Source organism: Neoarius graeffei, chromosome 5 (genome assembly GCF_027579695.1).
Source record: "Neoarius graeffei isolate fNeoGra1 chromosome 5, fNeoGra1.pri, whole genome shotgun sequence".
NCBI classification, from domain to species: Eukaryota; Metazoa; Chordata; class Actinopteri; order Siluriformes; family Ariidae; genus Neoarius; species Neoarius graeffei.
In genome coordinates this window covers 29,241,084-29,268,510 of record NC_083573.1, presented here as the reverse complement: position 1 = coordinate 29,268,510, position 27,427 = coordinate 29,241,084, and the positions used below count along the sequence as shown (strand labels likewise).

The window sequence follows — 27,427 nt, the reverse complement described above, 5'->3', positions numbered from 1 at the left end:
TACACCCCACAGCAAAAACTACTACATCTAGTACTTTGTATGGCCTCCATGATTTTTAATGACAGCACCAAGTCTTCTAGGCATGGAATGAACAAGTTGGTGACATTTTGCAACAATCTTTTTCCATTCTTCAACAATAACCTCTTTTAGTGACTGGATGCTGGATGGAGAGTGATGCTCAACTTGTCTCTTCAGAATTCCCCATAGGTGTTCGATTTGGTTCAGATCAGGAGACATACTTGGTCACTGAATCACTTTCACCCTGTTCTTCTTCAGAAATCCAACAGTGGCCTTAGATGTGTGTTTAGGATCATTGTCATGTTGGAAAAGTGCACGACGACCAAGGGCATGGAGTGATGGTAGCATCTTCTCTTTCAGTATAGAGCAATACTATAGAGCAGTGAATTCATGATACCATCAATGAAATGCAGCTCCCTGACACCAGCAGCACTCATGCAGCCCCACATAAGGACACTGCCACCACCATGTTTCACTGTAGGCACCATGCATCTTTGTATTCCTCACCTTTGCGACACCATACAGTTTTGAAGCAATCAGTTCCAAAAACATTTATCTTGGTCTCATCACTCCAGAGTATAGAGTCCCAGTAGTCTTCACCTTTGTCAGCATGAGCCCTGGCAAACTCTAGGCGGGCTTTTTTGTGCCTGGGCTTTAGGAGAGGCTTCTTTCATGGACGGCATCCATGCATGCCATTCCTCTGCAGTGTACGCCGTATTGTGTCATGGGAAATAGTCACCCCAGTTTGGCTTTCTACTTCTTTCGATAACTGTAGTGAACTTGCATGCCGATTTTCTTCAACCCTTCTCATCAGAAGACGCTCCTGTCGAGGTGTTAACTTCCGTGGACGACCTGGACGTCTGTGTGAGATGGTTGTAGTTCCATCTTTCTTAAATTTTTGCACCACTTTTGCTACAGTATTCTGACTGATAAGTAAAGCTTTGCTGATCTTCTTGTAGCCTTCACCTTTGTGGTGTAACAAAATTATTTTCTTTGGGGAATTCTGAAGAGACAAGTTGAGCATCACTCTCCATCCAGCATTGTCACTAAAAGAGGTCATTGTTGAAGAATGGAAAAAGATTGGTTGCAAAATGTCACCAAGTTGTTCATTCCATGCCTAGAAGACTTGGTGCTGTCATTAAAACTCATGGAGGCCATACAAAGTACTAGATGTAGTAGTTTTTGCTGTGGGGTGTACTCATTTTTGCACCACCCTAATTTGAGTAAAACTGAAAAATGTGTAATCTAAGTTTATATTATTAACCTTACTTTCACGTTATAAGTTAAACAGATGTTATATTAAACTTTGTCTTTTCAACATTTTGGAAATTGTTTGTGTTCATTGAGACATTGTTTAAAATGTTACTTTTCAAAGGGGGTGGACTCATTTACGCTGAGCACTGTACCGTATATGTTCAGTTCTATGTTACTTGACAATACATATTGTCAAAAAGTTTTCGAATTGTCCTGAATTCATTTGATTTGACAGTCAGGTATTGAATACATGCAGATGTTGATACAACTACTAGGCTACTTAAATATATATCACATTAAATTGTTAGACATTATGAGCTTCCGGACCTTTGCTTCAAGAAATTTTCTCCAACTGGACATCTTTAAATTTTAGTTGAATACCCCTGCCCTAGGGGATTCATCATGCAGTGTAATCTGTTCAACGAGGACTTTGTAGAACCCAAGCCTCCAGAACTGATCAGGGTGAGCCTGCTGCTCACATGGACAGCTGGACGAACTCACCAATGGGTGGAGTATCTCATAAGGGTCGAGCACCCATGCCTTTGGAGCGCACAGACTTTCTTAGCCATGTTCCAGCTTATTTTTGAATCCTTAGAAAAGGGGGAATCCCATGAATTTTTTTTTTTGGGGGGGGGCAGGGGTGAAAGTAAGCTGGTCCTGGCTGGTCCGCGTACCACTAAAAGATTTGGTCGTACCGGAAAGAAAAATATACTGTCTCTGAAAAAAAAATGCACTTTCAGCATAAGAACACACCTGCTAACGTCAATTTACCAAAAGCAACACGTTTTCCTCAATATACATTGCATATAACTCATTCTGACCTGTCTCTGAATTATGTCTGAAGTGAATTCCTTCCGTGTTTCACTCGACAGACAACGCCTAGCCCAGATAGTGCGCGTAGCCCACTGCTTAAACATCTTGCGCCAACGTGCGCAGCTGGTATCCAAAGTGTTTTAGTAGACAGATGTTTGTTGCAAAGTCTCCCAAATAAAAACATGTACAGAAACATATATTGATGTTTCAATATTCTATTATGTGTCCAGTGTTTCGGTGGACAAACAACGAGCGAGCTACAGCGCGCGTACGGCTTAACCAGATCTTGTGCTATAACGTGCGCAGCTGGTAATCAAAGTGTTTTAGCGGACAGACGTTAGTTGCAAAGTCTCCCAAATAAAAAGGCATATAAAGAAACATGCTAATGTTTCATGATAGGCTATTTAAAAATTACTTTGATCAGAATTCATAAATCGAGTGGAAGTTGGGGCAAAGATTCTAGATTACTGTCTGGTTGGAGCGAGCAGGGTAACTAGGCTACCAATGCATGGCACGTGCACTGAGAACGCATGCACTTTCTCAAACGTTCCGGCACATGCGTGGGAAAATACAAAGCAGACATCCCAAGTCTCCCGGAAGTTCCGGGAGTCTCCCGCATATTGATAGTGGCTCCTTGAGGCCTGCAAATTGGATAATATCTCCCGGAATCTAGAGCAAGCGAGCAAGAGCGTGCACACGAAACAATGTCTGCATCACGCATGTAGCGCCCTACTAATTTTAGTGTATCCTTTTGTCGCGTAATTTATTATTTATGTGATTTATTTTGTGCATTAAAAGAGAAAACTGTGTATTTTGGTTAAAGTATTCAAATATCTCACGTTTAGAGCAGACCTTGAACCTATCATGTCCGTTTCTGTTTGGTGCATTGGATATACAGGTGTCAATCAAACAAGTTTGGGATAGACTTCTGACCTATCGGATTTGGTGAGAGGCGGGTTTTTTGGTTCAGACAAAGACGAGACAGGGTGAGGAGAAACATGAGGAGGAAAAAAGAGAGTAAAATACCTGTTTAAGTTCAATTTTATTGTTAAAATACTGTTTAAAAACTCTTTTATTTTGGAAGATTAAAACCTAGTGGGATTGCGACTCAGTGTGACTTTTACCAGCGGAGCGAGGCCATGTTAGGAGACGTTTGAGAGCGGAGGAGAGCTGCGTCAGGCGGCCTTAGGAAGCCTGGAATTATTTACAAGTTCCTGGTGTGCTTTGGACATTGCCACTCACGCTGCTGCGGTAGAGGTGCTCAGGACTTGCAGTTGCCAGGGCCTTTCTACACGTGGACCGAGGTTTCTTCTCCCTCCTGCTGGCTGTGTATGGCAGTCTTGAATGGACTGTTACTACCATCTTTCTGAGTCTCCAAGGGACTGAGAGTACTAACTATTCCCCAACTGAGGGTTACTTATGAGCTCCAACAGCGCGCCAACGAACATGGTACCATAGACGGAGTTAGAAAATCCCGGGTAATATTGTTACTATTTTAATTTGTTTATTTTAGTTGTTTGGGGGTTTCTGAAATAAATACTGTGATATATTTTTGCAATCAATGTGTGTATATGAGAGTAATTCATGTTAAATAGTGAGGTAAGTCATTTCATTGTAAGGTCATCTGATTTATGTGGAACATTACAGGGCCATATCTGAGTAAGTATGAAGCATGGGAGTTAAAGCTCACACATACAGTATAGCGAAGTTATAAGCTAACTGGGCCTTTTGCACCTCGGTTCGAATCATATGTTGTACACAATTCCCAGTTTTATATTTGTAGCCATCACTTATTCCTCTCCCATGCTAAAACATGTTTAAAGGGTAGAGTGTGTACTCACCAGGGTTGTGTTAACAAAATAGGGATTGAGTGAGGGGGCTACACGCATATGACGGCGTGCGCGAGGGAGAGCGAGAGAGACTGCGTGTGCCTGTTAGACAATAATAAATAATTAGATGTATTTTTCGCCGCGCGCTATGCGCGCGCACTATGCCTCAAAATAATAGTACCGGCAAGAAATAAAAGTTACTTTCACCCCGGGGGGGATCACTTCAGTGGCCAACGCAGCAGCAGTAGAGGAGGTCGTTGCTCCAGAGCTCCCTCCAGTGGCTGATGCAGAGACAGCAGAGGAGGCTGTTCCAGAGCCCCTCCTCGAGGCTCTCTTTCCAGAGCTGGTTTCTCAGTCAGAGCCAGCACCTGAATCAATGCCTGAACTAGAGTCTGCATCAGAACCCATGCCTGAACCAGAGTCTGAATCAGCTCCAGTGCCAGTGTCAGAGCCGGCGCCAACTCCAGCATTAGAGCCAGAGTCTGAGCCAACGCCAGCATCTGTTCCAGTGTCAGAGCCAGAGCTTGAGTCAGCACCAGAGCCAGCTCCTGTGTCTACTCCAGAACCCATGCTAGCGCCAGTGTCGGAGTCTACTCCAGTGCCAGAGCCAGCATCAGAGCCTGTGTCAGTGTCTACTCCAGAGCCAGTGCCTGTGTCAGCTAGAGCATCAGAGCCAGCATCAGAGTCGGAGCCAGCGTCTGTGCCAGGTTCAGTGCCTATGCCAGAGTCAAGGCCAGTGCCTGAACCTGAGCCTGTTCCAGAGCCTGTGTTAGAGGATGACGGCGTGACCTCTGTCTCAGCTGGTTATGAAGGCATCATTATCCCGCCGCCACCTGGCTATGAAGACGTCATTGTCGTTCCTGACACCACCCGGCTATGAAGACATCATCCCACTACCGCCCCGCTATGAAGACGTCATTATCGTCATCCCTCCACTACCCAGCTACAAAGGCGTCGTCGTCCCTCCATCACCCGGCTACAAAGACGTCGTCGACCTGATGCTGCCCGGTCATGAAGATGTTGTCATTGTCCCACTGCCCGGCCAGGACCATAACAATGTGCTGACAGAGCTCGAGTCCATGCCTGAGTCCAGTTCAGAGTTCAAGTCAAGTCCAGAGTGTGAACTGGAATTAAGTCCTGAATCCGAGTCAAGTCTACGGTCCAAGTCAAGTCCAGAGTTTGAACTAGCATCCAGTCCTGAATCCAAGTCAAGTTCAGGGCCCAAGTCAAGTCCAGAGTCTGAGCATGCTTTCTGCTCAGAGCCCAAGCCCAGTCCTGAGCCAGAGTCATCCCCAGAGCTCGAGTCCAGTCCAGAGCTTGAGCCAGAGTCCAGTCCAGAGCCTGAGACTGAGTCCAGTCCAGCACTTGAATCCAGCCCAGAGTTCAAGCCCACTTTCAGTCCTGGATCCAAGCCAAGTCCAGGACCCAAGCCAAGTCCAGAGTCTGTGCATGATTTCTACCCAGAGCCCAAGTCCAATCCGGAGACAGAGTCATCCCCACAGCTCGAGCCCAAGTCCAGTACAGAGCTCAAGCCTGAGTCCAGTCCAGAGCCAGAGTCCTCTCCAGAGCTCAAGCCCAAACCACCCCCAGAGCACGAGACCAGTGCAAGTCAGTAGTCCAAGTTTTGTCCTGAGCCTGAACCTGAGCCCCCACCAGAGCCTTGAAGTATGGATTTTTCTTTTGGGGGGGGGGTTTCTGTCAGTCCTGAAGGCACACCCAGGGATGCGCGCACATCGAGTGGACTCGAGCATGCACGCCATTAACAACGCAGACCTGAACTTAATTAAGGAGCTATATGTGCACCTATTTAAGGACTGTTCAGATGCAGTATCACTGCGAAGCTTTATGATACATCAGTACGCGTTACTGAGCCTTTCTACCTGTGTTTCTGATTTCCTGGTTTCCTGATTGTTGTTTCTGTTTCTTGTTCCCATTCTTGCTCTGCCTCTGATATCCTGTTTGCACCTCGCCTGACCCTTCGCTTTTTTTGCACACTTTACAAACTGGCATTTGCTGTTCCACGTCCTCCTCGCGATATCCAAAAAATGCCAGATGACTGACCCCTTACTAGTTCTTTTAGGAACCAATTCGTCCGCTTCCATTTTTAATTTGTCGCTGAAATTGACAGAGCTTACACGGTAGCCTATGCAACACCAGCGATTGCACGAACTGAGTCAGCACTGTAAACCGAAACTAGAAAATCTTCCTGCAAGTTCCTTTCAGCTCCTAGATGTTGCCCGGGATTGGTCGGTGAGTGTGTGACATTATTGTTTTTTTTACCCTTAGGCAGCCTCTCACGTTACTGCCTGAGGGACAGGGAGAAAACCACCGGAAAATGTTTTAAACAAACGCAACAAACACGAAACAAATGCAAGTCGGCAGATGACCATAAAATACTCAATAGTTACGATATAATTTATGTATCTCACACAGAATTTTCGGAGATATATTGAGTATATTCGATATATCGCACAGCCCTAGTCTGAATCTTTGCTTCATATATATTTTTTATTTTCAACTAGCCAGCTGGGCTGGCTAGTGACAGGAATTACCCGCCAAATGACAAATTAAGTCGCCTCAGGCGACCGGACCACCGCGAATTTTGAGCCCTGCTAGTGTCTATACTCTCTACATAAACGCTGTCTAGTGTGTGTACTCTCTACATAAACACTGTCTAGTGTGTATACTCTCTACATAAACGCTGTCTAGTGCAGACATCCCAAGTCTCCCGGAAGTTCCGGGAGTCTCCCGCATATTGATAGTGGCTCCCTGATGCCTGCAAGTTGGAGAATATCTCCCGGAATCTAGAGCAAGCGAGCAAGAGCGTGCACGCAAAACATTAATGTCTGCATCGTGCATATGACTGAGTACGCAAGGGAGAGCGAGAGAGACTGCCTGTGTGCCTGTTCACGTAGCGCATGCTAGACAAAGAGCATCCTGATTGGTTTACAGACATCCAAACTCATTTCAGGGAGGTGTCGTGACCCCCCACTGATGGGAAAAATGTCATGCGTCACGACACCTCCCTGAAATGAGTTTCTGCAGGTTGGGATGTCTGCTAGTGTGTATACTCCATTGTTCACAGACTCGTGTTTCTGCCTCCGTTTAACATGTCGCAATGCGCTGATAGAGCACAAACATGTCATGATGAACACACAACTAGAAGATGACCATGCTGTCCGTTAATGTAAATATGATGGCTAAACATGCTGCTAACGTTAGAGTAGCCAGGTGTGCTGCTGCTCATTTAGACATATTAAGGCACAGCAACAGGTCTGAAAAGCTACATTTTCCCCCCGTATGTTTCACAGTAACTCAAATATGGGTCAATATATGACAAAGCATCCAGTTGCTGTCCCACCAAAAATCCCTGCAGGACAAGTTTTACTCATGACATGTTAAGTGAATTTAAGTTAGCTTAACCAAGCCAACTTTAGCATGAAGCTAGCGGTCCCATTCATTTTCACCAGGTCACGGTGTTTTGGAAAACTTCATAGGAAATTCATCACAGCCCGATTGTTGAGTGACATTAACCAAAGCTAGCAAACGTATACATGATCTGTTCAGGATTTTTTGTAATGTTAACTTACCATCACAGAAATAGCAGCATGGTGAGCCTTTAGATGCCTCTTGAGGTTGGTTGTATTCTTGCCACATAGTTTATAGCCACAGCGTGTACCTCTGTCTCCCACTACAAGGCATTCTGTTTTATTTTCTGCTGGATTATGTGTAAAGTATGTCCATAAATCATCGCATCTTTTCCGCCCACCAAGCCCTTGTGCTGGTGTTGCCGCCGCCATGGTCCATGAACTATGTGTGACTGTGCCTGGTGGGCGTGACCAAACAAGGACAGGATGCAGTGCATTGCTGATATTTTCAGCATTTGGCAGACAGGTTGCATGTGCCATTGGAGGAAACGCCATGCATTTTGATAGTCCTATAGCCAACCCACTAACATTTTCATCTCATCTCGTCTTGTCAACGAAAACAACAGATACCGTATGTCTCGTCATATTTTCGTGATCAAAGAGTTATGTTTAGCTCATCACTGTCTCGTTTAAGTAATGAAAAAAGGTGCATTAACGAAATCATTTCGTCATCATCGTTAACGAAAACAACACTGGTGGGCACCCTGTTTTATTTAAAGAACGGGGATCTATCAAAGTCTGATCTTCACAACACTTGTTTGTGGAAGTGTATCATGACATGAACAAAGGAGATTTCTGAGGACCTCAGAAAAAGCGTTGTTGATGCTCATCAGGCTGGAAAAGGTTACAAAACCATCTCTAAAGAGTTTGGACTCCACCAATCCACAGTCAGACAGATTGTGTACAAATGGAGGAAATTCAAGACCATTGTTTCCCTCCCCAGGAGTGGTCGACCAACAAAGATCACTCCAAGAGCAAGGCGTGTAATAGTCAGCGAGGTCACAAAGGACCCCAGAGTAACTTCTAAGCCAGTGGTTCTCAAACTTTTTTCACCAAGTACCACCTCAGAAAATACTTGGCTCTCCAAGTACCACCATAATGACCAACATTAAAATACAGTAGCGTAGTAGGCCTAAGTATTCATTAAAAACAAGGCAGTTTTATTTAACAAGTATATTTAATATTGTTGGCCACTGTAACATTACACACAGTACTTTGAACAGTAACACTGTGTTTAAATATAGGAAAATAAAACACTGTACTGAAATAATGAATCAAATAAAATTAATTGCACATAAAAGTGAAATAAACATTGTACTAAAATAAATATTAAGAGTTCTTAAATATTAAATGAAAATGTACTTAAAAGTTAAATAACTGTACTGTTCTTAAATGTTAAGTTAAAAAAAGTACTGTGCTTGATGTACTTGAAAAAAATCAAAACAGGCTATGCATAGCTGCAGTTCCCCGATTGTGTGCGGCTTACCGGCTCTGGCGATCAGGAGGCTGGTACGATATGAAGCTTCCTGTGCTTTGGCTACGGGTGTACCATAGGACAGAATGGTGGACTTGGACTGCTTCAGTTCATCACGTTTTCGTAAAAAAAAAAAATCCATTGGTTTGTCCTTTAGTGCTGCGTGTTTGGTTGTAAGATGCCGTTTGAGATGCGATGGTTTCACGGACTCATTGCTCAGAACGTCCCCGCATACAACACACTGCGGCCTGGGCAGCTCCTCTGTCCCGCTCCAAATGAATCCCAGTTTTATGTATTTTTCGTCATACTTCCTCCTTACTGGTTTCTGCCGTTTGCTAGCAGTTCTGGGGTTGTTTTTGCCACTGTCGTTAGCATCCGCGCTCGGCTTATACACGTCCTCTTCAGTTCTCCCTCTCTCCTGATCCACGCTCCCATTCGCGGATTTAAGCCACGACAGTAATTTTGTCCTACTTGTCATAATTAGCAAAGCCACCTCCACCTTTTCCCATCACAGCCTAGTCTACCAATGGCGGATAACCGTCTGTCAGTGGAACCGGCGGGAATGTGTACGTATGCTACGTATGGCTACCCAGAAGCACTTGCAAACTTTTTAAAATTATTAACTTAATTTGTATTTCCTTTCATTTTCTTGTCATCGGTTAATAAGATATTTTCATCCATTCAGATATTATGGACAGTATTTCACGTTATATTTATTTATTTTTTTATTTATATTTAATTAAGTAATTCTTTGGCGTACCACTAGAATGGAGCCCGCGTACCACTAGTGGTACGCGTACCACAGTTTGAGAATCTCTGTTCTAAGCAACTGAAGGCCTCTCTCACATTGGCTAATGTTAATGTTCATGAGTCCACCATCAGGAGAACACTGAACAACAATAGTGTGCATGGCAGGGTTGCAAAGAGAAAGCCACTGCTCTCCAAAAAGAACATTGCTGCTCGTCTGCAGTTTGCTAAAGATCATGTGGACAAGCCAGAAGGCTATTGGAAAAATGTTTTGTGGATGGATGAGACCAAAATATAACTTTTTGGTTTAAAAGGGAAGCGTCATGTTTGGATAAAGGAAAACACTGCATTCCAGCATAAGAACCTTATCCCATCTGTGAAACATGGTGGTGGTAGTATCATGGTTTGGGCCTGTTTTGCTGCATCTGGGCCAGGATGGCTTGCCATCATTGATGGAACAATGAATTCTGAATTATACCAGCGAATCCTAAAGGAAAATGTCAGGACATCTGTCCACGAACTGAATCTCAAGAGAAGGTGGGTCATGCAGCAAGACAACGACCCTAAGCACACAAGTTGTTCTGCCAAAGAATCGTTAAAGAAGAATGAAGTTAATGTTTTGGAATGGCCAAGTCAAAGTCCTGACCTTAATCCAAAAAAATGTTGTGGAAGGACCTGAAGTGAGCAGTTCATGTGAGGAAACCCACCAACATTCCAGAGTTGAAGCTGTTCTGTACGGAGGAATGGGCTAAAATTCCTCCAAGCTGGACTGTTCCGGTGACTGTTGATCAGCAGGACTGATCAACAGTCACCAGAAACATTTAGTTGCAGTTATTGCTGCACAAGGGGGTCACACCAGATACTGAAAGCAAAGGTTCACATACTTTTGCCACTCACAGATGTAATATTGGATCATTTTCCTCAATAAATAAATTATCAAGTATACTATTTTTGTCTCATTTGTTTAACTGGGTTCTCTTTATCTACTTTTAGGACTTGTGTGAAAATTTGATGATGTTTTATATCATATTTATGCAGAAATATAGAAAATTCCAAAGGGTCCACAAACATTCAAGCACCACTGTACTTGTTGCAATACCACTTGAAGAACATGTCCAGACTAAAGATCTAGACATGGCCCTCAGAGAGCTTCACACTGAAGAAGCACTTGTGGTTCAGTGGTGCATTGAAGCAGATGAATTCCAATTCAGGATTGTGGTTAAGGAAAACCCACTGACAAGAAGAGGTGTTCTCGCAACTATTGCCTCGGTCTGTGATCCCCTAGGGTTTGTAGCCCCTTTCATACTTGTTGGCAAACAGATTGCTCAGGAGCTATGCAGAAACAAAGTAGGCTGGGATGAAAATCTTCCTGACCACATTCTGCCACAATGGGAGTCATGGCTTAAAGATTTGCCTCATTTGGCTGCTCTGAAGATCCCAAGAAATTACTGTCCATCAAATTTCAAAGAAATCAAACAATATGAGCTCCATAACTCTTCAGATGCAAGTTTCAATGGATATGGTGCATGTTTGTGCCTTTGAGCAATAAGTGAAACAGATCAATTACTCACTCATCACAGGTAAGGCGAGAGTAGCCCCAACCAAACTAATGACTATCCTAAGACTTGAACTGCCATCACCTGTCACTTCAGTCCACAACAGCAATGTCATCAAAAGGGAGCTTGAGATAAAAAAAAAACCTGAAAGAGTATTACTGGACAGACTCAAAGGTGGTCCTTGGTTATGTGAACAATGACAAGAAGAGGTTTCATATGTTTGTTGCCAACCAGATTCAGCACGTGAGATCCAGCACGAACCCTGAAGAATGGCGACATGTCAGCTCCAAAAATAACCCAGCCAACTGTACTTCAAGAGGGCTAAGTTGATTTCAACTGAAAGAGTCTAACTGGCTGCAAGGACCAGACTTTCTTTGGCAGCAGAATCTTCCATTTGAAGATGAAATGGTGGGAGAAGTAGAAACAACTGACCCTGAGCTTTACAAAGCTTATGTTCATGCAGGGCGGCATGGTGGTGTAGTGGTTAGCGCTGTTGCCTCACGGCAAGAAGGTCCGGGTTCGAGCCCCATGGCCGACGAGGGCCTTTCCGTGCGGAGTTTGCATGTTTTCCCTGTGTCCGTGTGGGTTTCCTCTGGGTGTTCCGGTTTCCCCCACAGTCCAAAGACATGCAGGTTAGGTTAACTGGTGACTCTAAATTGACCATAGGTGTGAATGTGAGTGTGAATGGTTGTCTGTGTCTATGTGTCAGCCTTGTGATGACCTGGCAACTTGTCCAGGGTGTACCCCGCCTTTCGCCTGTAGTCAGCTGGGATAGGCTGCAGCTTGCCTGCGACCCTGTAGAACAGGATAAAGTGGCTAGAGATGATGAGATGAGATGAGATGTTCATGCAGTAAAGATGAAAGAAGAGAAATCAGTGGTGAACCACCTTACAGAATTTTCTGACTGGTCCAAAGCAGTGAGAGCTGTTGCTCGACTTCAGAGATTTGTCAGAGTTTAAAGGGTTTCAGCCAAGAACAAACAAAATGACCGATCTTGAAGAAAGAAGTGGAAATTTTCATTATCAATTTGGTGCAAGAAGAAACTTTATCTGATGCAAAGAACACACCCTGAGCAAGCACAAGTTACACCAGTTGAATGCCTTCTTGGAAAAGAACAACATTCTCAGAGTGGGAGGATGCCTTTCCCAATCAGCTATGACATAAGGCACCCTGCAATACTTCCGAAGAAATCTCATTTGTTAGCTCTGCTCATCAAGCATCATCATGAGTGTGTATACCACCAAGGAAGAGAAATGACCCTGAACAAGCTGCGTGCAAATGGAATATGGATCATAGGATGTGGAAATGCAGTCTCATCACACATTTACAAGTGTGTAAAGTGTGGAAGATACAGAAGAACAACTGAGGTTCAACAAATGGCAGATCTGCCAGAAGAGAAAACTGAGACATCCCCTCCCTTTACTTACTGTGGCCTTGACTGCTTAATCCCCTTCATTGTTAAGGAAGGAAGGAATTAAAATGATGTGGATTGTTGTTTACCTATTTGTGCTGTAGAGCAGTATGTATAGAAACAGTAGACAACTTGACAACGAATGCTTTCATGAATGGACTTCAAATATTCATAGCCATCAGAGGACCTGTACACCAACTGAGATGCAACCAGGGAACAAATTTCATGGGTGCCAAGTGGGTGTTTACTGAGCTACTAAAAGGAATGGTACAAGAACAACAAAGAGCAATTTTCTATGAATTTTCATAATTAATGTCCCATCAGTGAGTCATATAGGTAAAGTCTGGGAACACCAAATCCAAACAATTCAAAGCATCCTAAGTGTCATGCTTAACAACTCTGAGGACATTTCTTTATGAAATAATAGCTGTAATCAACAGGCCAATAAGTGTTGAACATCTTCATGATCCTACTGGACATGCGTCATAGGATAAATAATATATTGAATTAACAGTTTAACCCTTTGATGCGAAACATATGCACACCCCTTCTAATGCACAACATGGGTCAAAAATGACCCGCATTCATTTTCCAGGTTATTTCATGCTGACTGAGTTTTTCTTTGCTCTATCTTTTGAAATCTATTTTATGATTGAATATTCCAAGTATTTTTTAAATATCTTGTTTTTAATTACCACAAATCATTAATTTAATTTTTTCTTTCCTACTTTATGACCAAAAATACTTATATTACTACACATGGGTCATCCAAGCGTGATTTAAAATTAAATGTCTTAATACTATAATAATAATTTGTTTCAAGTAATTACTTTAGCAGTGAATGGGGCCAGTTATTTATTTATTAACTATGTAGTTAGCTAAGCCAACTACAATAAAATTAGCTAACTAAAGTAGAATATGTCAACAGCTCGGTAGCTAATAGTAATTACTTGTAACTTTCTGACAAGTAATCTACTCACTCTCAAGGTAACCTAAACATAATCAATTTTTGTCTAAGGTAATGTTAGAACAATTGAAAAACATTACTTCCATGTATGAGATGGGCAAAGGGCGCTGTGCTGAGCTGTGAAATGTCTGACACAAGCACAATTCACAGTTCCCACCAAACGCTGTAGTAAATGCATGCGGGTCGTTTCTGACCCATGTGTGTAAACTTGATGTAGAATTACAAAAGCTGTGCTTGTTCATAAATTAAGAAAGGAAAAATAAAAATCATGATTTGTGTTAAACAAAAACAAGATATTTACTGCAAGTAAATGACAAAATGAATTTATTTCAAAAGTATATCATAGAAACACTCAGCCATACATGAAATAACCTGGAAAATGAATGCAGGTCGTTTTTGACCCATGTTGTGCATTAGAAGGGTAGTGATACAAAAAGGGTTTTTATTCAAAAAGTAAGAAAGGAAAAAAAATACGAATGTATGATGATCAAAAACAAGTTAATTGAGGAATACCTTGAATACTGAATGATGGAATTAATTTATTGCAAAGATATAGAAGATGATAACTCAGCCGGGTCACTTTTGACCCATGTTTTGCATCAAAGGGTTAAAGTGCGTTATTTCATTGTTGTTGTCATTTATGTTCCTGTCCCAGAACCAGTGTTCGCTGCTTGTGTGCACCTACGGTGGACTGATTTGATACTGCACTGTAAAAAAAAAAAAAAAAAAAAAAAAGAAGTGAATGTGAGCATATCGTAAGACTGTGGCTTTTGTTTGAAGGTCATTATTGCTAACAAGACAAGACAGACAGCTAAAGACACTTTTGAAGCACTTTTATGGACTTAGGAACCTAAGAACCTCTTTTTCATGACAAGTGGCCAGCGCTTGTTTTTTTTCCAATGTATTTTATTTTCCATTTACGCTATGCAGCATTTGTACTTTAGTTTATTTCATGCAGTATCCTGTACAACTAACTGATGCATTTTTGAACTGCTTTACAAACATAGTTCTGGCGGCGCGAATGACTGGCGGTGAGGCAAGCTATGAATAAATGCCCGTTTCAAAGAACCGACCTATGTCTGTGTTACCATGAAGAACACAAAGCAGGACAAACATTTAGAAAACACTGCCTTATTTGCCTATGCTGATATACTATATATCTCAGAGTGTCAAGAATAGGTTATATTAAATAGTTCACTCAAGATGAATTCCATCAGAACAGCGTTGACACAACAAGAACACAGACACTCACCATTGCTGCTATTCAACACCTTCACTGTAGAAAATTTCAGAAAATATCAAGTATCCTGTAAATGACATCAGTAATACACTTTAATGCTGACACACAGTAACGTCATTACAAACCTATATGAACACGTTTGGATGTTTATAACATCCAATATGTATATATAACTGTAACTAGAACAAATGTATGTAACTATAACAATAAAGTACACTCAAGTAATAAATAAATACACAAGTTAAAAAAATCTTTTAAACAAATAAATACTTAATAAGACTTAACCTTAATGTTTAGTAGCGTATTTTTGCTGCTCTTTCAGATTGCCTGAAACAGGAACTGAATACTAAACAGAAACTATAGCCTACTGAAGATTTTTTAATGCAGGTATCAGTGAGAATCATACGTTACATGCTGGTACAACCTGCCTCCTCCCACCCCCAATGCTTGACTACACCCCCACTGCCACAAACAGGGACAGAAGAGAAAGTAAAACTGAAATTAAAAAATCTAAATAAATGTAATAACCTTTAACTTTCACTTTTAGCACACTTCAAGTTTAGAAGTAAAGGCAATCTTTAAATCTTATCATTCTATTCATCGGATCAGAAAAATATTTTCATATCAATAACATCATTCAGACTTTCACAGGAAGTAGTAATTTTCAAAACTCTGAGAATAGATAAAGTAACTCTCTAGATTCAGTTCTTTTTAGATACTTTATTAATCCCCAAGGGGAAATTAGGACCAAAGAAGTGAATACACACTTGCGCGCACACACACACACACACACACACACACACACACACACACACACACACACCATGATGATCAATCTGCCTTTAGCCCCGAACACAGAGAGAAACCCAGGGCCAGGCATTAAGAGCCAAGGCAAAAGGGTTCAAGAAGCTGTTTAAAGATAAGTGCGAGAAACTGGATGAAATAAAGGAAAGACTAGGTTCTATGAAATATCAATCTGACCTTCTGGCACTTTCCAAAGAGACTTATGAACTCAGTCTCTTTTTGAAAAATAAGTAATGAGTACAGTAATGAGTACTCAAAATGAGTACAGCCGCCATTGTGAATCATTCTGAAATCAGCAGTTCAGAGATGGGGATTTCCAACTCCACAAGCTTCTCACCTTAGTAGCACATTCTGTGCTATGCACTTCCTGGTTCCTGAGTTGTTTGCGACGAGTCCTTTTTTTCCCGCGAGTGTTGGCGTTAATTACTAATCTTTTTTTAAAAAATTTTCTACAAATAATTTTCCAGTATCATGTGTTATCCTTGTAAGTGAAGGATACGCGGACACACGACTGTAGGTTTCTCTTGACTTTACTGAACACTTGTCATCACATGTACAGCAACACTGACGTGACTGATACTTGTACCCTATACTAACTCTATGTCCCCTAGGTTAGTCTCTAAGGAGGCATGGTTCCACCTAGTGGTAATATCTGATAACACAATCCCATTTACTACACTCCTCCCCCCTTAAGCTATTACTTTTCCCTTAAAACACATGACTCAAAAATTACTGAAATTGCTGAATTCTTCTGCAGCCTTACAAAACTAGCCACCTTCATTTGTTTACAGTGACACCTACTAAATAATATAAACATAACACAAAATTACAATCAATGCTTTTTTTTTTTAATTATTCCACATAATCCTTGAGATAAGCAGGTTTGGATACAGTCCTTTGAGACCGTCGAGCAGGTGTAGCTGTTTGTTGGGGTGGTGTTTCCTTTACTGCAACTGGGGATGGAATGCTTGACACTGGTGGTGTTGTGTTGTCTTGCAGACCTCCATCTGGCGTGGTGCAGCTACTTTCCACTGCTACCAGATTCTCCGAAACAACAGCTGAATCAGAGCATGACATAGGCACTGTGGATGTTTCAGGAATTTTAGGTTCCATAAAGTGTCTGTCGTCAGACCTTGCCAGAGTCTGGTCCACATGCCTGCGCACTACAGTCCCATCTCCTAACATGACTTTGTAAGACACTGGTCCTGTGACTTTGGTAATGAAACCAGGAATCCATTTAGGCCCATGACTGAAGTTTCGTGTGATCACTGCATCTCCCACTTGAAAACTTCTCTCTGATCCGTGCTTGTCATGATGTTTCTTTTGTGTAGACTGTTTGCGTTCCACTTTGGTTCTGAGATCTGGATGTCCTAAGTCTAATGTTGATCTTAACCTTCTGCCTTGTAACATTTCAGCAGGTGACAGCCCTGTGGTCGACTGAGGGGTTATGCGGTAACTAAACAGCACTCGTGACACCTTAGTTTGTATGGTGCCTTCACCTGCCTTCTTCATCATGGATTTAAATGTCTGGACTGCCCGCTCAGCACAACCGTTTGAGGAAGGATGGTAAGGTGCTGAGGTGATGTGTTCGATGCCGTTCTTGCTGAGGAAGTCTTTAAACTCGGCACTGACAAAGCATGAACCGTTATCTGACACAATCATCTCAGGTAATCCTTGGTTGCTGAAACTTTTCCGCAGACATTCAATTGAGTTTGCTGAGGTTGCGGAGTGCACTGGGTAAGCGTCCATCCATTTGGAATAGGCATCCATTAAGATCAGGAACATGTGACCCATAAAAGGTCCTGCATAATCGATGTGTAGCCTTTGCCATGGCTTGCTGGGCCACTCCCACGGGTGAAGTGGTGCTGCAGCTGGTAAGTTGCGATGTTCTTGGCATGTGCTACATCTCTTCACTACTGATTCAATGTCAGCATCTAGCTTTGGCCACCAGAAGTAGCTTCGGGCTAAGGCTTTCATTCTGGTGATGCCAGGGTGACCATGGTGTAATTGGCCTAACAGTGCTTCACGACCTGGTGGAGGTACCACCACACGTGACCCCCACAACACACAACCATCTTGTACACTTAATTCAGTTTTTCTCACCGCATAAGGCTGGAACGCTGGGTTTGTATGTTGCGATGGCCAACCTTGTTGGATGAACTGCCACACCCGTGACAGCACTGGGTCTTTGCGTGTCCACTGGCTCATTTCTTTGACTGACACGAGCGTCACCTCCTCCATCATAAGCACACGCTCCTCCTGCTCTCTCTTGTTGGACGACTGAGGTAGAGGGAGTCGGCTCAGAGCATCTGCATTGCTGTGGTGTTTACCTGGCTTATACACGATCTTGTACTTGTATGCTCTCAAGGTCACGGCCCATCGTTGGATGTGAGGGGATGCCATTTGAGGCACTGCTTTCATCTCATTGAAGAGAGACAGTAGAGGTTTGTGGTCTGTGCAAATGACAAACTTTCTGCCGTATAAGTACTTGTGAAATCGCTGTATGCCAAACATCACCGCCAGTCCTTCTTTGTCTAGTTGAGAGTAGTTTGTCTCCGCCGCTGTGAGTGTTCTTGACATGAAGCCGATTGGTCGCTCTTGCCCGTCTGGCATGCGATGTGACAACACCGCCCCTACCCCGTAGGGCGACGCATCACAGGACAGGATCAAGTCCTTCTGGCTGTCATAATGCACTAACACTTCAGACGACTGCATGAGTCTCTTAGACTCCTCGAATGCTCTCTCCTGCTCCTCATGCCAGTGCCACGGCGTCTCTTTTCGTAGCAGCTTGTGCAAGGGAGCTAACAATGTCGACAGGTTTGGCAAGAATCTGTTGTAGTAGTTGAGTAGGCCTAAGTAGGCCCTCAGCTCTGTGACATTGTTTGGTGCAGGTGCTTGCTGTATGGCTTTTACCTTGTTTGGCAGAGGGTGGAGCCCCGAGGCGTCCACGGTGTGTCCAAGGAACTCCGCTTCACTCTCCAGGAAGGCGCACTTGTTTTGCTTGAGTTGAAGACCTGCCTCTCTTAGCCGCCGTAGGACTTCATTCAATGTCTCCAGGTGCTCGTGGTCACTCCGCCCCGTCAAAAGGATGTCATCTAGGTACACTGCCACGTTCGGGATGCCTGCCACCAACCCTTCCATCATCCGTTGAAAGATGGCTGGACTGGAGGACACTCCGAACGGCAAGCGATTGACCTGGAAGAGCCCTTTGTGTGTGTTAATCGTGACATAAGGCTTTGAGGCCTCGTCGAGCGTGACTTGTTGATAAGCATGACTAAGGTCTAGCTTTGTGAACTTCTCACCTCCCGTCAGCTTCTCGAATAAGTCCTCCAATTTTGGTATTGGATACTGCTCGAGCTTGGAGACTAGGTTTACTGTGAGCTTGTAGTCTCCGCAAATGCGCACAGAATTGTCAGGCTTTAACACAGGCACGATTGGTGCCGCCCACTCTGAAAATTTGGCTGGCTCAATTATGCCCTGCTTTGTGAGCCTCTCCAACTCCATTTCAACTTTCTTCCTCATAGCGTAGAGCACGGGCCTGGGCTTGTAGAACTTTGGCGCCACATCCTCTTTGATGTATATTTTGGCTGGTGGGCCTGTCCAGGTCCCGGGCTCCTCCTTGAATACCTCTGCGTTCTGCGTTAGCACATTTTGCAAAGTTAGCTGTGGCTGTTCTAGCTTATTGACATATACACAGTTCATGTCTAACTCCCTGAGCCATGCGCGGCCTAGCAGGTTTGGTCCGCTACCTGCTACCACGACTACTGGTAAGTGTTTCACTTTGTCTTTGTGTGTCACAGTTACATTGGCTGTCCCTAGAGTTGCGACTTGTTCGCCTGTGTATGTTTTCAGTGTCATGGAGCAGTTCTGCAGCTCCTGTGCATTTCCCGCAGTCCACAATTTGCTATATTCAGTCTTTGTTAGGACAGTGACACTACAGCCTGTATCCACTTCAAATTCAACACTGTGTCCATTTATGTCTGTGTGGTAATGGGGTCAACTTTTGTCATTTTAGAGTCTTTTAGGTTGTGCATTGAAAACACTTCTTCCTCACTGGATTGTGGATCAGGGGACTCCTCCACGTGATGTGTGTACTGTCTTTTTTCTTTCTTTGCCGTTGCCTTTTCTTTCTCCCCTCCCCCCTTAACCTGTCGCTGCTGGTCGTTGGGAGGCGCCGACTTGCACATCATCTTCACGTGCCCCTTTTTCCCACACCCATGGCACTTTTCGTTCAGAAAATGACAGTCCCGTGCCAAATGCTCACCCCCACACCGATAACATGCTACTGGACCACCCTTGTTTTACCATCTAGGTCTTACATTCATTTTATACACTGTCTGTGGTGTTGCACTTTTGTTTACTGTATTTTCCAACACCTTCGTTTGCAAGTCACGTACATCCCTGTTCGCTGCCTCGATGGATTGTGCCAATTCCAACGCTTTGTCGAATGTCAGCCCAGTCTCCGCCAACAGTCTCCTTTGCATGCGATCATCCGCAATGCCACACACGAGCCTGTCGTGTAGCATCTCTTTCAGCTTGTCTCCATAATTACAATGCTTGGCGAGCTCCCTCAACACAGCCACATACTCCAACACAGTCTCATTAGCCGCTCTTGTCCTCGAATTAAACTTGAATCTCTGGACTATTTCACTGGGCTTTGGGTTATAATGTGACTGAAGCAACTCGGTCAATTGCGCGAATGTTTTATCGCCAGGCTTTTCTGGGCTTAACAAGTTTCTCATTAAACTGTACGTCTTGCTACCAACTGAGCTCAATAGTATCGCCCGCTTTCTTCCTGCGTCAGCAATTCTATTCGCTTCAAAGAAGTGTTCCAAAACTTCGCAATATTCCTCCCAAGTCTGTGTTTGACTGTCGAAAGCAGTAAGAGTTCCTACCATTGAAGTAGCCATTTCAGCATTGTTGACTGGTGGATTAGCTGCTCTGGTGTTGTTAGCCCCTCGAGCTTCTTCAGCCACTCGAGCTGCTGGCTCCGCACCGTCCGACATCAGCTAAGAATCTGCGTTGTAGAACTCTCAAGCCGTTTTCTCCATTAACAGCGTTTTCCGAGCTCACCAGTATCCTCGTCGCCAAATGTGTTAACCTTGTAAGTGAAGGATACGCGGACACAAGACTGTAGGTTTCTCTTGACTTTACTGAACACTTGTCATCACATGTACAGCAACACTGACGTGACTTTTACTGATACTTGTACCCTATACTAACTCTATGTCCCCTAGGTTAGTCTCTAAGGAGGCATGGTTCCACCTAGTGGTAATATCTGATAACACAATCCCATTTACTACATATCACCTTCATTTTTATTGTACTGTCGCTTTCCTTTTTCTTTTCTTTTTTTGGAAGAACGCCGAGACCGGAAGCTTTCTTTTTCTTTTTTCTCCTCCTGCGTAAAGACCACAAGTGGAGGCCATCCACATCAGATCTGCTTTAATATCAACAGATCTTTGATTAAGGGTACGTGAATCTTTTCATCATGGCACACCTTCAGCCTGTTCAGTGTGCTGACTGCAGGATGTTTAGTCATTCTTCCTCCATCGCTAGCGATAGCTTTATTTGTGATAAGTGCAGATTAGTTAGCTCTCTGACGGAGAAGATAATAGTGCTAGAAGTGCGTGCCAAAGCTACCGCTGAGGCTCGCCCATGGGAGCACCACTCCTCTCCATGTCACGTGTCAAACAGGTTTGCTCTCCTTAGTGATGCACCCGTTGAGAAACCTGAAAGAGCTCTGGTTATAGGGGACTCTATCATATGGCACGTGAAATTAGCTCAGCCTTTAGGGGCACCAGCAGCTTTAGTCAGGTGTATACCGGGAGCCATGGCGCCGGACATAGCAGGTAATCTTAGGGTCCTAGGCAAGCACAGGTTCTCAAATAGCCCTTTTCCACCAAATCAGTTCCAGGGCTGGTTCGGGGCCAGTGCTTAGATTGGAACCAGGTTTTCTGTTTCCACTGACAAAGAACTGGCTCTGGGCCAGAAAAACCGGTTCCAGGGTCGCACCAGCTCTTTGCTGGGCTAGAGGAAAGAACTGCTTACGTCAGCGGGGGGGCGGAGTTGTTAAGACCAACAACAATAGCAAGACCGCGAGAGGGCGCCATTTTTAAATAAGCGACGAGATATCATGGATGCAGTAAAGCAGCAGTCATCCATTATTGTTGTTGTTGTTGCTGCTGGTTCTTCTTCTTCTCTGTGTTGTTGTTGCTTCGATGTTCGCGCCAAGGTTTATGCAAACACAGCGACGTAACTGACGTATACAGTGACGTAATGACGTGGCACCCCAAACTATGGAAAAGCAAACTGGTTCTCAGCTGGTTTGCAAGTTGAACGAGTTGTGAACCAGCACCAGCACTGGCCCCGAACCAGCCCTGGAACTGATTTAGTGGAAAAGGGGTAAAAGATAGTTATCCATGCAGGAGCTAATGATATATGCCTTCGTCAGTCTGAGGTTACTAAGAGTAACTTTGTAGAGGTGTTTAAATTAGCGAAGGCGATGTCCGATGCTGTAGTATGCTCTGGCCCCATCCCAATGTGGCGTGGCGATATAGCTTACAGCAGGTTATGGTCGCTGAACTGCTGGCTGTCCAGGTGGTGCTCTGAAAACAGTGTGGGCTTTATAGATAATTGGGCTAATTTTGAGGGCACTGCTGGCCTGTTAGGGCGGGACGGTATCCATCCCACTCGGGAAGGTGCTGCTCTCATTTCCTGCAGCATAGGTCATAGTCTCAGAACAGGCCTAGTTAATTTCTGACAATCCAGAGCCAAGGCCAGGGAGCAGTCGAACAGGCTAAATCGACTGTCTGCTAGCTGCACAGAGTCGTCACTCAGGGTCCACTACATCGAGACCGTGTCTGTTCCCCGGGCTAAACAAAAAGGTAGAAATATTCAGAGAGTTTGTTCCAGTAACCTGATCAATATAAAATTAGATCATACTGACTGTACAGCTGCTGCCAGCACCTTTGATCTAAAGGTGGGGCTATTAAATATTAGATCTCTTACATCTAAAGCGCTAATGGTTAATGAACTCATTACTGATCAGGAGTTTAATGTACTTTGTTTAACTGAAACATGGATTAAGCCAAATGAATATATAGCATTAAATGAAGCGAGTCCTCCTGGATACAGTTATATACACCAGTCTCGTCTAACTGGCAGAGGAGGAGGCGTTGCAGTTATTTATAACGATTATCTAGGTGTAACACAAAAACCTGGTTATAAATTTAATACATTTAAAGTTCTTCATACTCATAATGTATGTAGCCTCGAAAAATAAGTCTACCCAGTTAATTCCATTGCTTATTATTTACAGGCCCCCGGGGCCATATTCTGAGTTTCTTTCTGAATTTGCAGATTTTATCTCAGATCTGGTTATTTCCTTAGACAAAGCTTTAGTTGTCGGAGATTTTAATATTCACTTCGATAACCCAAAAGACCCTTTAAAAACAGCGTTTGTGTCCATTTCGATAACCCAAAAGACCCTTTAAAAACAGCATTTGTGTCCATTTTAGATTCAGTAGGGATTAATCAGAATGTCATAGGACCGGCCCATAATGGTGGTCACACCCTCAATCTAATACTAACATTTGGGTTAAACGTAGACAATATCATTCTGAAATCAGCAGTTCAGAGATGGGGATTTCCAACTCCACAAGCTTCTCTCCTTAGTAGCACATTCTGTGCTATGCACTTCCTGGTTCCTGAGTTGTTTGCGACGAGTCCTTTTTTTCCCGCGAGTGTTGGCGTTAATTATTAATCTTTCTAAAAAAAAATTCTTCCACAGTCTGAAGTTATCTCAGATCATTATCTCATCTCATTCAAACTACGTCTGAGTAATAATATATGCACCTCACTACGCTACTGTATTAAATGTACATTCACGTCAACTACCGCACAGAGCTTTATAAATGATCTCCCAGAGTTATCAACTTTGATTGGGTCACTGTCAGCCCCTACAGAACTTGATCAGGCAACTGAATGCTTAGAGTCAACATTCCGCCATACCTTAGATAATGTAGCTCCTCTTTAAAGGAAAATGGTCAGAGACAAAAAATTAGCACCCTGGTATAATGATGGCACTCGCACATTAAAACAGACCACTCGAAAATTGGAACATAAATGGCGTCAAACAAAATTGCTAGTGTTCAAATTAGCTTGGAAGGAGAGCTTCCTGAAGTATAGAAAAGCTCTTTGTGCTGCGAGATCAACATATCTCTCCTCCCTAATAGAAGATAACAAAAATAATCCTAGATTCCTATTTAATACTGTAGCAAAATTAACCAGGAATAAGTCCACTATAGACACATGCATACCTGTATGTAGTAGCAACGATTTCATTAATTTTTTTAATGACAAAATTGAGAATATCCGACAAAAAATTCAAACTACTAATTTAAGGTCAGACAATGTAAGTGACCGTGTAGTTAACAATATAACTGTATCAGATAATCAATTAGAATGTTTTACTCCCCTAAAAGGAACTGAATTACTTTCATTAATCTCGGCATCAAAAGCCTCAACTTGTGTACTAGATCCCTTACCTACATGTCTATTCAAGCAGATAATACCTGAAGTAATTGAACCGCTTCTAAAAATAATAAATTCTTCTCCTACGATTGTCTATGTACCCAAATCCTTTAAACTAGCAGTTATCAAACCCCTGATTAAAAAAGCTGACCTTGATCCCTGTCAGCTGTAGCCTGGGCCCACCCATCCTAAGCGTGACGCAACACGAGGGCCTGTTCCGAGCTTAGTCTGGCCAGGCAGGCTATCTACAGCATTTCCAAGCTCCCGAAAAATCAGGAACCAATCAACTTTGAGCATCTCCAACGGCCCTGGGTAGAGGCGTGTTCAAGGCAGTGACGTAGTAGAACTGCGACCGGAAGCCATAGATTGTTTACAGAATCTATGCCGGAAGCGCTTCATTCACATCACGAACATGGAGCAGCGGCAGACCTTTAACACAGCGGTGGATGCTGTATTGAAAACATTCAACGGGAAGTTCTCATTGAAAACGGAGCAAAGAGCAGCCCTGGAGGTATTTATTGAAAGGAAGGACGCTTTCGCCTAGAGGTCTGCGCGGGTTGGATTTTTCAGTCCCGCCCGCGCCCGCATTGTGCAGTCCCACTCCCGCCCACAAAAAAATTATGATTTTCAGTCCCGCTCCCGCCCGCAAATCCCGCATGATGCAGACGTTCGCATTATTTCTCAGGAAAGTTCTTGTCTTGACACAGCGTGATGGTGCCCCGCCCCCTACTTTGAGTGGATTTGAGCGTAAATATCTACAGCTCACATTTGTTATTGTTTACCTTGTTTCTGAATTCAGCATGTAGTATCTCTAATAATAATAATTAGTGCTGTCAAACAATTAAAATATTTAATCACAAATCACACATTTTTATCACATGAGCAACCATTGTAATTCTCTGATCAGAGCAATTCCAGCGTTATGGACGTGACACTTGAACTCAAAATGGCAACAAATGACCCAGTGCATGTTTTATTGTCTCCCAGTATTTAAACAGGTGTTGCATATTTTAAGGCTGTACCATACTGGAGAAGTGATAGAACAAGAACAATTCCCATAGTACATCTAGGGCATGCCAGAAAACGCCAATAAAAGATGCATTATGGATGTGACAGAAAAAGTATCACTTTTCTTGGGTGACTGTACATTTTTATCAAACTCTGTGAAATTGTAAACCTAATGTCGAAATGGAGATATCCATTTGATAGAGGGGTCCAAGGTGAATATTAAAAAATCTTTGTTTAAAATATTTTGTATTTCATGCAGAGTTTCGGAAGGAAAAGTCAGCGTTATGGATGTGACGAAATTCGGTTATGGATGTGACGCGTCTGAAATAGACATGGCATACGTTTAGAAAATCAGCAATTTAACCACCATAACCCTTTGAAAAACTCTCTAAATATCAGCTAAAACTATCAAAGTTCTTAAATAATATTTAGGATGGCTATTGTTTTGCTGTTTTGTGGATTTTAGCATACATTTCTGTGGCTTGTGGCAATAATATAGAATTGTACATGATCAAAGTTGATTTTAGCTTGGGTTTTACATTATAAGAAAGAAAGACTGACATATTAAGGCAAAGGGAACAATTCTTGTGACAAATTGGTTCAACTTATTCACATCTGTAAAATACAGGCCTAGGTGATATCTCTGGGAGTGGTTTTGATGTATTACATGTTGCTTTATTTTTGCATGGTGAGGTTGACATTTACATGGAATTGCCCATCAGCATAAAAAAGTGAATGGGCTTGCTTTGTACCAATGTGTTTTTTTTTTTTTTTATTGCAAAGCAGAGCTAGTAAAAGAAGTGAATTGATTTACTGCTTGCATTAGTCTACAACTTTAATCAGAGAGACATGTTACACAGTGACGGTAGGCTTGACTCAATGCTATCCCAGAAATCCTTCCTGTAATATGCAAATTTGACCGCCTCTGATTGGACAGCCAAATTTGCATATTACAGGAAGGATTTCTGGGATAGCATTGAGTCAAGCCTACCATCACTATGTAACCTGTCTCTCTGATTAAAGTTGTAGACTAACGCAACAAGTAAGTCAATTCACTCATGGTTCTCTTGCTAGCTGGGTGTGAACTGCGAGTCATGAGAGTGATCAAAGAATTTCCCCTTAGGGTGACCAATGGCAAGTTTAAGATGCCATTTCTCACTCAATCTGGCAATCTGACTTTCTCTGCAAATTTAGGCATCTTAAAATGTTTTTATTAATGCCAAATAAAATATCCAGCACAAATTATATATGATAGACATAACTTAATAATTTATAAACTTTATTTCAAGCACGTTTTTAGTTAGCGGGACTGCAGCTTGTCACCGCTCCCACCCGCGCCGCATATGTGTGCTCCAGCCCGCGCACGCATATGTGCACTTCCGGTCCCGCCCACGCCCACAATGAGCTTTCAAAATTTGTCCCGCGCCGCACTGCTTTGCGGCGGGTCCCGTGAGTCCCACGGGACTCCCGCAGGAGTGCAGGGCTCTACTTTCGCCTTGCTCCCGACCGGCTTTGGTAAGAGTTTAATCTACCAGTTAGCCCGTCGCGTCACATACGTCAGAGGAAAGAGTGATGTGATTGGTTTAAGCTTTGTCACAGCCTTTTCTGGCTTCGACCAGTAGCAAACTGAGGCATTTCAGGGAGACGGGTCAACCACGGGCTCTGGGAAACGGTTTGGCTTAATAGCTTGGCCAGACTAAATGCTCGGAGAGCTTTGAAGTCACATTAGCCAGGCTATGTCAGCTGTCCAATTATCGGCCAATATCAAACCTCCCCTTTATCTCCAAGATCCTTGAAAAAGCTGTGGCACAGCAGTTATGTTCATATTTACATAGGAATAACATCCATGAAATGTATTGGTCAGGATTTAAACCTAATCATAGCACAGAGACAGCTTTGGTTAAAGTAGTAAACAACCTACTGTTGGCATCTGATCAGGGCTGTGTCTCGCTACTTGTGTTGCTTGAGCTTAGTGCAGCATTTGGCATTTTCCTTTTATTTTCCCTGGAAGCTAGTTTTATCGCTCTGTACACAGACAGCAGGCATTTCCACTGATCTTATCAGGTTTTTTATTATTATTATTTTTTCAGATCCCCAGAGCTGTTGTGGCTTCAGTTCCTAGTTTTGCCAACAACACAACTCAATCTGTAGACACATGCAACTGATAGCATGCCAGACAGGTGTAAACACACACATACAGTAGCATCTGCCAGATGTGTGGTCATGATTCTCAAACCCTTAATTCCTGTCTCTGTGTCAGGCTGAGGAGATATTAGTCATAAAATCCAGGACAAGCTTTAAAGAGCAGCGAGTGCATCAGCTCATTTACACGCTGTTGAAACA

The 27,427-nt window shown here is 43.1% G+C and overlaps 1 pseudogene; it reads right to left on the bottom strand.

Moving 5' to 3' along the window:
* Nucleotides 1-16,393: 16,393 nt before the first annotated feature.
* On the bottom strand, nucleotides 16,394-20,547 carry LOC132886229 (uncharacterized protein K02A2.6-like; annotated as a pseudogene).
* Nucleotides 20,548-27,427: the final 6,880 nt, after the last annotated feature.